General features: G+C 36.3%; 1 protein-coding gene across 1 annotated transcript in view; it reads left to right on the forward strand.

The window, feature by feature from the left end:
• Positions 1-12,500, forward strand: part of LOC135226581 (tetratricopeptide repeat protein 28-like) — a 371,921-nt gene that overhangs the window by 320,818 nt on the left and 38,603 nt on the right.

A 12,500-nucleotide genomic window follows, 5' to 3' on the forward strand; every position in this document is an offset into this window, starting at 1 on the left:
ATTTAGTATTGTTTTCTACCTAATTCAGCTGTTATTCATTTGATATTTTCATCTCATATTTGTGTATTGCGTGAGAAGCTCGCTTTGTAATTCGTCATTGGGATGTAAGGTTTAATCCAAATGAATAAAGTATGCTCGGTCTATATTTATATAAATAATTGTTATATACTGTTGGTACGGTAACATGATGACGAGGAGAGAGTGAAGAGGGCTTGGAAGGAACCTGTTAGAGAGAGAAAGAGGGAGACAGAGAATTAGATGGCGAGATAAAGTGATGGAAGATATGGAGAGAAGAGGTTTGGTGGAGGATGATGCCTTTGATAGAAGGCAGTGGAGGAGAAGGCGCATCAGGCAACCGACCCCTTAATGTAGGGATAACGGTGGGAAAGAAGATTGGTACGGTAACAGCTGTCAATAGTATCCTTTTACTTAATTAGTTTATTTTGTATTATTGTATCATTGAAGATTATGCTCTCAGAATCAAAGTCAATAACATTGCACAAACTAGCTGCCATAAGCCCGGTACTCGTTGTTGTGTATTTGCGCCTGCGCAGAATTGCCGAGGTCAATGTATACCAGAGTATCTACACCGTATTCATATAAATGAACAAAGACTGCTGAGTTATCGGAAAGTCAATATGTACCGTCTACATCACATATTGAATATAATAATATTATGAATCAAAAGTTGCTAATTGAACTAGAGGTGATACTACGATGGAATGTAATGAAGTTAAATATGTTAAATATAAATATTATATATATATATATATACATATACATATACATATACATATACATATACGTATATATATATATATATATATATATATATATATATTGCAGTGACCTTATTTTATAGGATAAAAGCAGGCTAAATGGCTAAATGAAAGCATAATGACACACACACACACACACACACACACACACACACACACACACACATATATATATATATATATATATATATATATATATATATATATATGTGTGTGTGTGTGTGTGTGTGTTGTGTGTGTGAGTGTGTGTGTGTGCAGCACACACTACATATTCACGAATAGACACATATATGCAAATGTGAATCGTTGAACTATAATGCCTTCATTTAATAACTTTATTTGCACCTGATCGCCACCATTTAAAAAAAAAACAATACCACGCCGCACCACGAGACTGAATCCGTACATTTCTTGAAAAGGGCTCCTTCGGGACCCCTCGTTAAGAGAACCGTCGCTGTATACGCTATAATATGTTCTTGTCTCTCTTGAGCAACGTCTCATAAGTATTCAGTAATGTTTTATTAATGTGGCTGTGATGTCAAAGCGGCGTTTGAGTACCCCGGTAAAACACACACGGACGCCAAACGCTGCACGTCGTACAAAAAAGGAAGGAGAGAGAGAGAGAGAGAGAGAGAGAGAGAGAGAGAGAGAGAGAGAGAGAGAGAAGCTGGGAAATTGACTGATTGACAGATGATGACGTCATTTGAGAATCCCAACACCCTACACTCGTAAAGTAACTTATGAAATTATTTTCCATGCATTCACCCACAAAGAAGCATTCTCACTCCACCAGCATATTTCCAAACTACAAGCAATGGATAGTTGTTGTCACGTATGTAGATCAGAATGCAAAACGCTTCCACGATTTGTCAGAAATTTTTCATTTAGAAGTAATAGTCAGTGCAGGTTTCAACACTTACAAACGAACGAACAAAATGACATGTTATTCACATATGTAGACTATGCAGATATTTAAAATGTTTACGTTTTCAGAACATTGACAACGACTGGACATTTGTATTCATGAGGCATTATTGTTATTTCACGGGTGAACACTCACACGTAAGCTAAATTACTGCATGAAGACTTCTATTCGTCGAAATTGTTAGGGATTTCAAACCAAGCAGCACGTAGGAGCAAAAGCCACACTTTATGAATAAACAAGCACTGTAGGTAAATAACGAGTACAAGTTAACAAGCGTCACTGACATAGAAGCATTTTGTCAACCCACTACTTTCAGAAAACAAAAAAGTGAAACGGGTATTGACACATGCAACCCTACAGTACATGAAGTAAGCAATCCAAGCAACCAAGCATCACAGGTTCACAAACATTTCAACCAAACAAGCATCTCAAATTAGTGAGCATTTCAAACATTCCAAACCAAAAACAGTGCAGCTTGATGACAGATACAAGCAAACAAACAAACACTGCGTGAGATAAGCATGTCAGTCACGCGAGCATCAAAAGTGGACAAAACATCTCAACCAGACAAGCATTAGGAGCCAGTAAGCATTTCAAGCAAAGGCCTCTTACGAGTAAATAAGCATTTCGAACAAATTAAGCATTGTAAAAAATTTTTATTCTATAAATGAAAATTCTAAAAAAAAAGTCCCAAATGGTCCCTCACGTCTGTGGTCCGTCTCACATAATTGGATGAAGGTACGAAGGAATAAGGCTTTTCTTTCATTTAATAATATAAACGAGTTAGTTTTACGGGGGGACGGGGCAACCGTGTTTTGAAACTTATTAAATCTTCTTACAAATGAGAGAGAGAGGCAGCTCGTTGTTATGCAGATAACGCTATGCATTGTCGTGCTTGACAGCTCTTGCTGAACAATAATCCCCCTCTTTTTATTTATTTTTAACGTTTTTATTTTTTCTTCGTTTTTGTCTCCACGGATAAGCGAATCGTTCCTAAATAGGTAAAGGATGAGAAAGTTCGTCGATTTCACTAACTTTTTATTTTCAGTGGTCAGACTTTTCCTCTTCTGTTTTGTACGTAATTATCTTAATTATATTAGGAATTGAATGTATTGAATAGTATTTATATTAATAATTGATAATTCTTTTAAAATATATTCAACATTATCTCTTTTCAAATAGGATTTACATAAATAATTAATAATTCTTTTTAAAAATATTCAACTTTATCTCTCTTCAAATTTGTTTCGCGTTACTTTTTAAGAAAATGCTGTTAGGTCTGGAACAGATTCAATGAGGGAGATGTGCTCTGGGAGTTTATGCTTCCTTTATGAGGTAGATCTAATGCTTTATAAATAGAAGAAATGGGAAAATACATTTTGGATTTCACTTATTAATTTGTGAGGGAAAATATAACGCAATGGTTTGCCTTTGTTTTAACTAACCATTTATAACTACAGTAAATTACAGACAAACTATAGAGACTGTATACCGTTCATTCCGTTTTTATTTTTTTTTTATCTAATTCGTTGTAGTTAACCAGATTTTTCTGTCATTCGGTGTATTTCATAGTAATTCCCCATAGAGAACGCTTAATTGTTTGTGAAATGGAAAATACAAGAATGTGCTTTCAGGAATCACGGAGATCATACTATACTTGGAAAACTCTCGCAGGTAGACTACTTACATAACAGTTAGAGAGTATGACACAAGGCAAAAACTCTTGAATTTGCTGGCTGCAAATCACTTGAAGAATGTGCTCCTAAACCGCTTGAAGAACAGGCCACTTGGAAAACACCAAAGGTTACGCTACTTGGAAAACACTCGGAAGAATATACTGCCCGGAACAAGCAGAAGAGCACAGACTGTTTCGTGCCATTGTTAAGTCAGTCTTCCTTTTCAGAGCACATACCGATGAGTACGACCAACCCACTGCCCTTATCAATTCCAGAGCTGGAGGAAATAAAGGGAGAAGAAAGTCAGTATGACCCCAAAGGAAACATACATTTCATTTTGGAACCTTGAGTTGGTTCATTTTTGTTCGCTAGTCTCAAGTGTAGCCTGGCCAAATTTGAAACGGTTTGGAATCGCGGTATGAAATGGATGAGGTGATAAGGCCTGATTGCTGCATTGGCAAAACAAGCATGATTCCAAGTAAAAGCATTCCTAAAAGCATATTCTTGTGGCATCAAAGCAGCATAATCAAAAGCATTTTATAAGTTATACTCCTTAGTATTTTCCATTTCACAAACAAAAGCGTTCTCTTTGGTGAATTACTATGATGCCTTTAATCTCTCTCTCTCTCTCTCTCTCTCTCTCTCTCTCTCTCTCTCTCTCTCTCTCTCTCTCTCTCTCTCTGCAGTTATATTCAAGAAAATTGCAGATTCAGACACAAAATGAATAATTATGATGAAGGAAGATCAAATATTATGGAAAAGTTGGATTTTTTAATGTCAGAATTTCTGGAAATGAAAAAAAAAAGAACAACATACCAGAACAGGAAAGAGACATGGGAAAATCCTTATTACTACCAGTATTAGTTCCACGCTGGACGAGTGGTTTTCGAGCTGGGCTGCCAATCCGGTGGTCCCAGGTTCGATTCCCGGCTCGGTCAACGCGGAATCAGAGAAATTTATTTCTGGTGATAGAAGTTCATTTCTCGATATAGTGTGGTTCGGATCCCACAATAAGCTGTAGGTCCCGTTGCTAGGTAACCAATTGGTTCCTAGCCACGTAAAAATATTCTAATCCTTCGGGCCAGCCCTAGGAGAGCTGTTAATCAGCTCAGTGGTCTGGTAAAACTAAGATATACTTAACTACCAGTATTAAATGAAGGAGAAAACACGCAAACCATCATAGTGATGAATGCGCAGGGTTTAGTTACGAGTAACTCAAAAAGAAAAAATAGAGTACTTAGAAGAACTAACCCAAAATGAAAAGAAAATAGATATAATGAATATAAGTGAAACCTGGTATTCCCAAGAGACTGGGAATGATGATCAAATAAAAGGGTTCCAAACTTATAGATCAGATAGAAAAAATAGGAATCAAGGGGGAACCGCAATATATGGGAAAGACAAAAAATAAGGAAAAATAGATGAGAAATATAGTAACTCAGAATGTGAACTAATAGCGGTAGAATTTGAATCTGAAAAATTGATGAACATAGTAATATATAGACCTCCTAATACTAAAGAGTTTGACTTAATAATTGAAAAATTGGATGATATATGTAGAAATCACAAGGACTGGACTATTCTCCTATCTGGTGACTTCAACTTTCCTTTCGTAGAATGGAAAGAACGAATAGGAGATTGTGGTTGTACTTATACATATAAAAAAGAGAGTAATAGTAGTGCAGAAGATAAGAGGCAATTTGAAAAGCTATTAGATATGCTACTAGAATACAACATTCAACAAATAAATCACCTGCCAACAAGAAAGGAAAATACTTTAGACCTAGTATTTGTGAACGAGATGAATTATGTTAAAGAAATAATAGTTTATAATGCGAATATTTCAGACCATAATGTCATAGAATTAACAGTTCATTCCAAAGCAAGTGAAAAATAGAGATAAGCAAGAAATGAAAAAGTGGGAAGGATATGGAAAATACAACTTCTACAGTAAAAAATATAAAATGGTCAGAAATTAATGAAGAATTAAACAAAAGATTGGGATAAAATTTTCGTAAGTGATGACATAAGGGTAAATACGGAGATATTATATAAAATATTGGAGAAAATAGTGGAAAAATATATACCGAAGAAGAAAAGTAAACATCATTCATGCATACCAAGAGACAGAAGGATCTTGTTCCAGAAAATCAGAAAGTGGAAAAAAGGTCTTGCAAAAGAAAAAAATGCATGGAAAAGTTATAGAAACTAAAAAGTAAGATAGAAATGCAGAACAAAAGATTATACAATCAAAAGAAAATGAAAATAAAAACGGGACTTGGAAGAAAAAACCCTATTAAATATCAAGCAAAACCCCAAGCTATTATACTCATATGCGAAGAAGATGAATAAAAGAAGAATAGAAATAGGCCCTCTGAGAATTGAAGGGAGATTAACGAATGAAAAAAAAGGAAAATTTGCAACATAACTGGCAGAAACGATATAAGAGAGAATTCACCCCTAGAATAGATAATGGAAGATAATGATATAGAAGTAAGGGGGATGAAAATAGTGAATATTTAGCTGACATAGATATTAATGAAGCTGATTATTGTGCAGGCTATTAATGAAATTAAAAATGGAGCTGCTGCAGGGCCTGATGGGAATTCCTGCTATTTTGTTAAAGAAAGTAGTTCATTCTATCGCAAAGCCACTTGCAATATTATTAAGACAAAGTGTAGATACAGGCAAGATTTATGATGAGCACAAATTAGCATATATTACCCTACTTTCAAAAGTGGATCAAGACTAGAGGCAAGTAATTATAGGCCTGTGAGTCTAACATCACATATGAAAGTGTATGAAAGGGTAATGAAGAAAAATATTATGAAACATTTAATAAAAAATAATTTGTTTAATAAAGACAACATGGTTTTCGTACCCGGAAAAAGTACACAAACCCAACTGTTAGTCCACCGTGAGAACATATTCAAAAATATGAAAAGCGGAAAATGAAACAGATGTGGTTTATTTAGACTTTGCAAAAGCTTTTGATAAAGTAGACCATAATATATTAGCGAAGAAAATTAGAAAACACAATATCGTGGATAAAGTAGGAAGATGGTTAAAAGAATTTTTACACACAGAAAACAGATAGTTATTGCAAACGACGAGAAATCGGATGAAGTCAAGGTAATATCCGGTGTGCCGCAAGGTACGGTGTTAGCTGCAATACTGTTTGTTATTATGATTGAAGACATAGACAATAATGTGAAGGATTCGGTAGTGAGTAGTTTCGCAGATGACACAAGAATAAGTAGAGAAATTACTTGTGATGAAGATAGGAACGCTCTACAAAGAGACCTTAACAAAGTATATGATTGGGCAGAGGTAAATAGGATGGTATTTAACTCTGATAAATTTGAATCAATAAATTATGGAGACAGAGAAAGAAAGCTATATGCATATAAGGGACCTAATAATGAGACCATCACAAATAAGGAAGCAGTTAAAGACCTTGGTGTGATGATGAGTAGGAACATGTTATGCAATGATCAAATAGCAACTCTGTTGGCAAAATGTAAAGCAAAAATGGGAATGTTGTTACGGCACTTCAAAACAAGAAAAGCTGAACACATGATTATGCTTTATAAAACATATGTTCGTAGTCCACTTGAATATTGCAATATGATATGGTACCCACACTATCAAAAGGATATTGCACAAATAGAGAGTGACAAGGTCCTTTACAGCTAGAATAGAAGAAGTTAAGGACCTAGACTACTGGGAAAGACTACAATTCTTAAAATTATATAGTCTAGAAAGGAGAAGAGAACGCTACATGATAATTCAGGCATGGAAACAGATAGAAGGAATAGCAGAAAATATCATGGAACTAAAAATATCAGAAAGAGCAAAGCAGAGGTAGATTAATAGTGCCCAAAACTATACCAGGAAAAATCAGGAAAGCACACAGGACATTAATCCACTACGCACCAGCATCGATAATGCAGCGTCTATTCAATGCGTTGCCAGCTAATCATTGAGGAATATATCAGGATTTTTGTGAGCGTAGATGTGTTTAAGAATAAGCTCGACAAATATCTAAACTGCATCCCAGACCATCCAAGATTGGAAGATGCAAAAATATACCGGAAGATGTACTAGCAACTCTCTGGTAGACATTAGAGGTGCCTCACACTGAGGGACCTGGGGCAACCCGAACAAGATGTAAGGTCTGTAAGGTAAGGTAAGTAATCGGATACATGGTGAAAGGCGCAGATTACAAAACGAACGGTGGGTGGAGAAAAAGTAAATCTTTTTGGGATGAAGACGTGAGAGAAAAAAAATGAAATAAATTAATTAAATAAGAGTAAAGAATTTTCCCGTCAGTGTTAGTCAGTGACGGTTTCAGAATCTTTTTAATTTCTTGGTTCCTCAAAACTCAAGGATAAATAGAACTTTTGAATTGTTTAGTTTTCGTTAATTTATTATTTCATAAATTCAGATATCGTCTCTTGAACCGTATAGGAGAATGCCCTTCCTTTAAATAATAATAATAATAATAATAATAATAATAATAATAATAATAATAATAATAATATAATAATTCAAGAATTCCATACTAAACGTCCATAGGAAAAATTAATGCCGAAGTTATAACAGAAAATACCGATGGACAACGGATGAGAAGAGAGTTTGGAGGAAGAAGTTCATTAAGAAGAAGAAGGAGAGAGAGAGAGAGAGAGAGAGAGAGAGAGATGGAATATCTTGGGTAGGGTGATACTTGCAAAGAGGTAAAACAATGGTGACAGAGCGACAGCAGTAGTGTGTCAGAGAGAGGCGAGGTGTCGGCTTGTGACGGGCCTACCTTGCCTCATATCCATACAATAAGTCTCTCTCTCTCTCTCTCTCTCTCTCTTCTCCTCTCTCTGTGTATTCTTTTTCACTGCAGAACTACGACTTTGCCAGATAAATTTAGCCTAAATAAACTCTCTCTCTCTCTCTCTCTCTCTCTCTCTCTCTCTCTCTCTCTCTCTCTCTCTCTCTCTCTCTCTCATTTTTTTTCACTGCAGTACTGTGACTTTCCAGGTAAACCTAGCCTAAATAAACTCGCTCTCTCTCTCTCTCTCTCTCTCTCTCTCTCTCTATCCTCTCTCTCTCTCTCTCTCTCTCTCTCTCTCTCATTTTTTTTCCACTGCAGTACTGTGACTTTCCAGGTAAACCTAGCCTAAATAAACTCGCTCTCTCTCTCTCTCTCTCTCTCTCTCTTCCTCTCAACTCTCTCTCTCTCTCTCTCTCATTTTTTTCACTGCATGTGACTTTACCAGGTAAACCTAGCCTAACTAGGCTCAAATCTCTCTCTCTCAATCTCTCTACCTCTCTCTCTCTCTCTCTCTCTCTCTCTCTCTCTCAGTTTCTGTAAAACTGAGACTGATTGAGAGTTGAAAAAAAAAAAGTATGAACGTGGGTCTCAAATAATCAGCCATTTACGAAACCTAAACCTTGAGCAAAGAAAACAATAAGTGTCTTCCATCACGAAGTACAAGGACGACTTACCTGGAGTTGCAGAATGAGGAGCCATGTTGGCCAGTGAGGTGGTATTTCGCCCGCAGGTGAACCTTAAAGGCTCCGTTTAGTTTCGAAACCTACACATTAATCTAGATGTGTTTACGCAAGGTCTTTGTTAACACGACCGTTTAGAATACTATATTACACATTCAGTTGGTACTCATGAAGCTAGAAAACTGGCAAGCAAAGAACCGCTGAATTGCTTAGTTGAAATAATTGGTCCGTTGCCAATACTAGTAAGACCGAGTTACTCTTTAAAAAATTTGTTTATAATTGGAGTAGATGCTTTGCATACTGACATAAAAAGTCGCAACGTATTGGCGATCTCCTTCGTAGACTAACTGGTGTCGGTGATGACGATAAAGTCAGTAAGTTTTGCGTCTCCACTTATCTCTGACTTTTCCCGTCTCGGTATCTCGTTGTCTCTCTCTAAGAGAATATTGCAAAGAACGGCCGCTTGCAACATACATATCCAAAGGCGCAGATCCACGATGGGGTTATGACATCATCGAGCTATACGTTTTTAAGGTAGTCTTGGTGATAGGAATCCCTGTTGTGTTTTCACCAGTATCCACCTGTAAGTACCTCTAAATAGAATGACTTTTCCTGAGGAATTTCAAAGAGGCATTAACATTGATACATTAGATGCCTGAGTTCTTCGTCGTACGAATATGCGATACTGCCGATAAAGATTGAAAGGTATATTTATTACATCATTATTTGTCTACTCACAATCTCGCGTTATAGTGACATATACACTTACCCCAGACTTTCAACGGTTTATAAAAATAGTCGTTCCGTTGTATTACAACGCCATAGATTTAATGCTTCGCTCAGCCTTCCGCTTGATCGGATATTGTTAAGACATTGTGGAAAAAATGTCTCTGCTCCGTTCCGTTCAGAATCGGTGGCTGTCATTTTTCATTCGTTTTTGCTTACTCGGGGAGTAAGCCTACAAACTACTTTGTTGTTGTTGTTGTTGTTCTTGTTCTTGTTGTTCTTGTTTGGGGGTTAGAAAAGTCCTACTGAAAAGCCTAAAAAAGTCTGAAAAAGCTGTTTCGCGTTGCGCTAAAGATACGAGAATTTTAGGATAGGATATTTATGAGTAGTTTATTAGAATGAAAATGTTTAAAAATAGATAATTCGCATGTTAAACTGTATAGAACAATTATTGTTTCTAATAAAATATAGCTATTTATTCAAATTTTCGTTGGTGAACTAACACGCTATTTAACTGTAGATTTTAGCACGTGCCCTGAGTAAGCTGGAGGCGGATCACGCCTTGTTCTGTCAGAATGACGATGCAGTGACCTGGTCTATTGAGAATGTTAGATGTTACCTGTAAATCCTTCAGTGGACTTCGACATCTCTGATCTCAGATATGTCGGCACCTGTCATTCCCTTTCCCGGAGATTTTGTGCTTTTGATGTGGCTAGAATATGGAAGTTTTTTGCACAGGCGGTTTCATCCTCTTCTCACAATTCAGGGATTGAATGTGGCAATGATTGTTATCTGGTCTTTTCTTGGAAGCCGACATTCTTAGGGGAATGTAAATTTGTAAATGATGAATTTGCAAATTTTTACTCTGCAGTCATTCTTTTATGAATTCATACACACACAAATATATATATATATATATATATTATATATATAAAATATGTATATATATATATATATATATATATATATATATATATATATACATATATATGTACATATATATATATATATATATATATATATATATTATATATATATATATATTGCTTGTGACGTAGCACAACAGAGTTGGGTCTGACAACCAAAGGAAGCACCATAAATAGCTCTCAAAGGATGAAAGGTTGTGAGAGTAATGGAAAGCAAAAGCGGGAGGAAGATGAAGAAAGAAAACTAATATTGACGCGGTCCGGCATAGGCTCGCTTTTGTCTCCTTGTCCCCCTTTTTATTATTTCTAAGCTTTTTCCCTTTTCTTTATTCCTTTCTGGATCTCCTGCGGCTCAAGGCGTCCTCGTGATTGACCTAATCGGTTGATCTTAGACCTGGTGATTCAGCATTCCTTGCGTACCTTGCCCCATTCAGATAACCCACTGACCCGAGCTACCCACCATTTTTATGGGGGAAAGGGGGTAGGGTTAAGGGAGGTTTTTTTTTAGAGGACAAGGCATATGTTAAGCAAGGTATATACAATATACCTTGATGTTAAGTTCATTCGAACTTAATGTCTATATCTGCCGTTTAAGTAAAAATAATAATAATATGAAGCGAATGTCATTGAAAAGTTTTTTTTTTTTCGCGGTAGGAGGGGGATTAGGGGATGTTTTTGGACAAGGCTTACGTTAAGTTCATTCGAACTTAATTCCTATATCTGCCGTGTAAATAAAAAAATAATATGAGACAAGAGAGAGCAGATTGAGGAAAGTCACTGAAAAGGCTTTTTTTTTTACTCTCTCTCTAGGGGGAGGTTTTTGGAAGACAACGCATATGTTAAGTTCATCGAACATAATGCCTATATCTGCCGTGTAAATAAAAATAAAATAATAATATGCAACAATAGAGAGTAGAGAGCATATTGATGAAAGTCACTGAAAAGACTTTTTTTTTTTTTTTTTAAGGGAGGAGGGGGGTTAAGGGAGTTTTTTTTTGCATGATAACGCATACGTTAAATTCACTCGAATTCCATACCCAAATCTTTCATGTAAATAGAGAAAAATTCATAAAATGAAACAATTAACGGCATATTGAGGTATTTCACTGGAAGGGGTAACTGCTTAGTTTGACACAGAATTGCATGAGTGACAATTTCCTTCAGAATCATTTAAAGACAAAGTTAGAGTCAAATGACGCAATCTTATTTTCCGAGAGATTTTGAAACATTTAAACCGGCGCGTCTCATCTCCCAGATGTTCAGTAAAAACGAAAAAGAGGAAAAATTAATTTAAATACAGGATAAACTGTGATTTATTTATTATTGTAGGTAGATCGATATCTTCGTCGGTATGAAAGGTTGAAACGGAAGACAGAAGAGTAAAATTATTCATTCTTAAGAGTGGAGTAACGAAGCCTATAGGATCAGGAAATATTGATAAGGCAGGAAGTTGAGTTTCAGATTAATGTTGTGCATTGAATTTACAAATCGATTCTACATGACTTGAACAACGCGGATGTATTTTGTTCGGGGTATAATCAATTTTCATTTTCATTCTTCCTCTACCTCCTGCTTTTGCTCTCCATTACTCTCACAACCTTTCTTCCTTCGAGAGCTATTTATGATGCTTCCTTTGGTTGTCAGACCCAACGCTTCATTTATAATTATTTAGAGCCCTTTGGTTGTCAAAGCCCACTATGTTTTTCATTTCCTTTCCTGTTCTACCTTTCCTTGGGCCTGGGCTAGTTAAGGACACTTGGATATCCTCCTTTCATTTCCACCTCCCCCCCCCCCCCCCCCCCCCCCCCCCTCCCCCCCCCCCCCCCCCCCCCCCCCCCCCCCCCCCCCCCCCCCCCCCTCCAGCTACGCGTTTTAAAAAAAATGTGCATAAACGCTATGAAAATAAAGAAAATGAAAGTATGTTTGCGAGAATGGCTGGTTGTTTTTATTGCATTTTATTTAT

The sequence above is a fragment of the Macrobrachium nipponense genome, chromosome 14, assembly GCF_015104395.2.
Source record: "Macrobrachium nipponense isolate FS-2020 chromosome 14, ASM1510439v2, whole genome shotgun sequence".
In the NCBI taxonomy this organism is placed as follows: Eukaryota; Metazoa; Arthropoda; class Malacostraca; order Decapoda; family Palaemonidae; genus Macrobrachium; species Macrobrachium nipponense.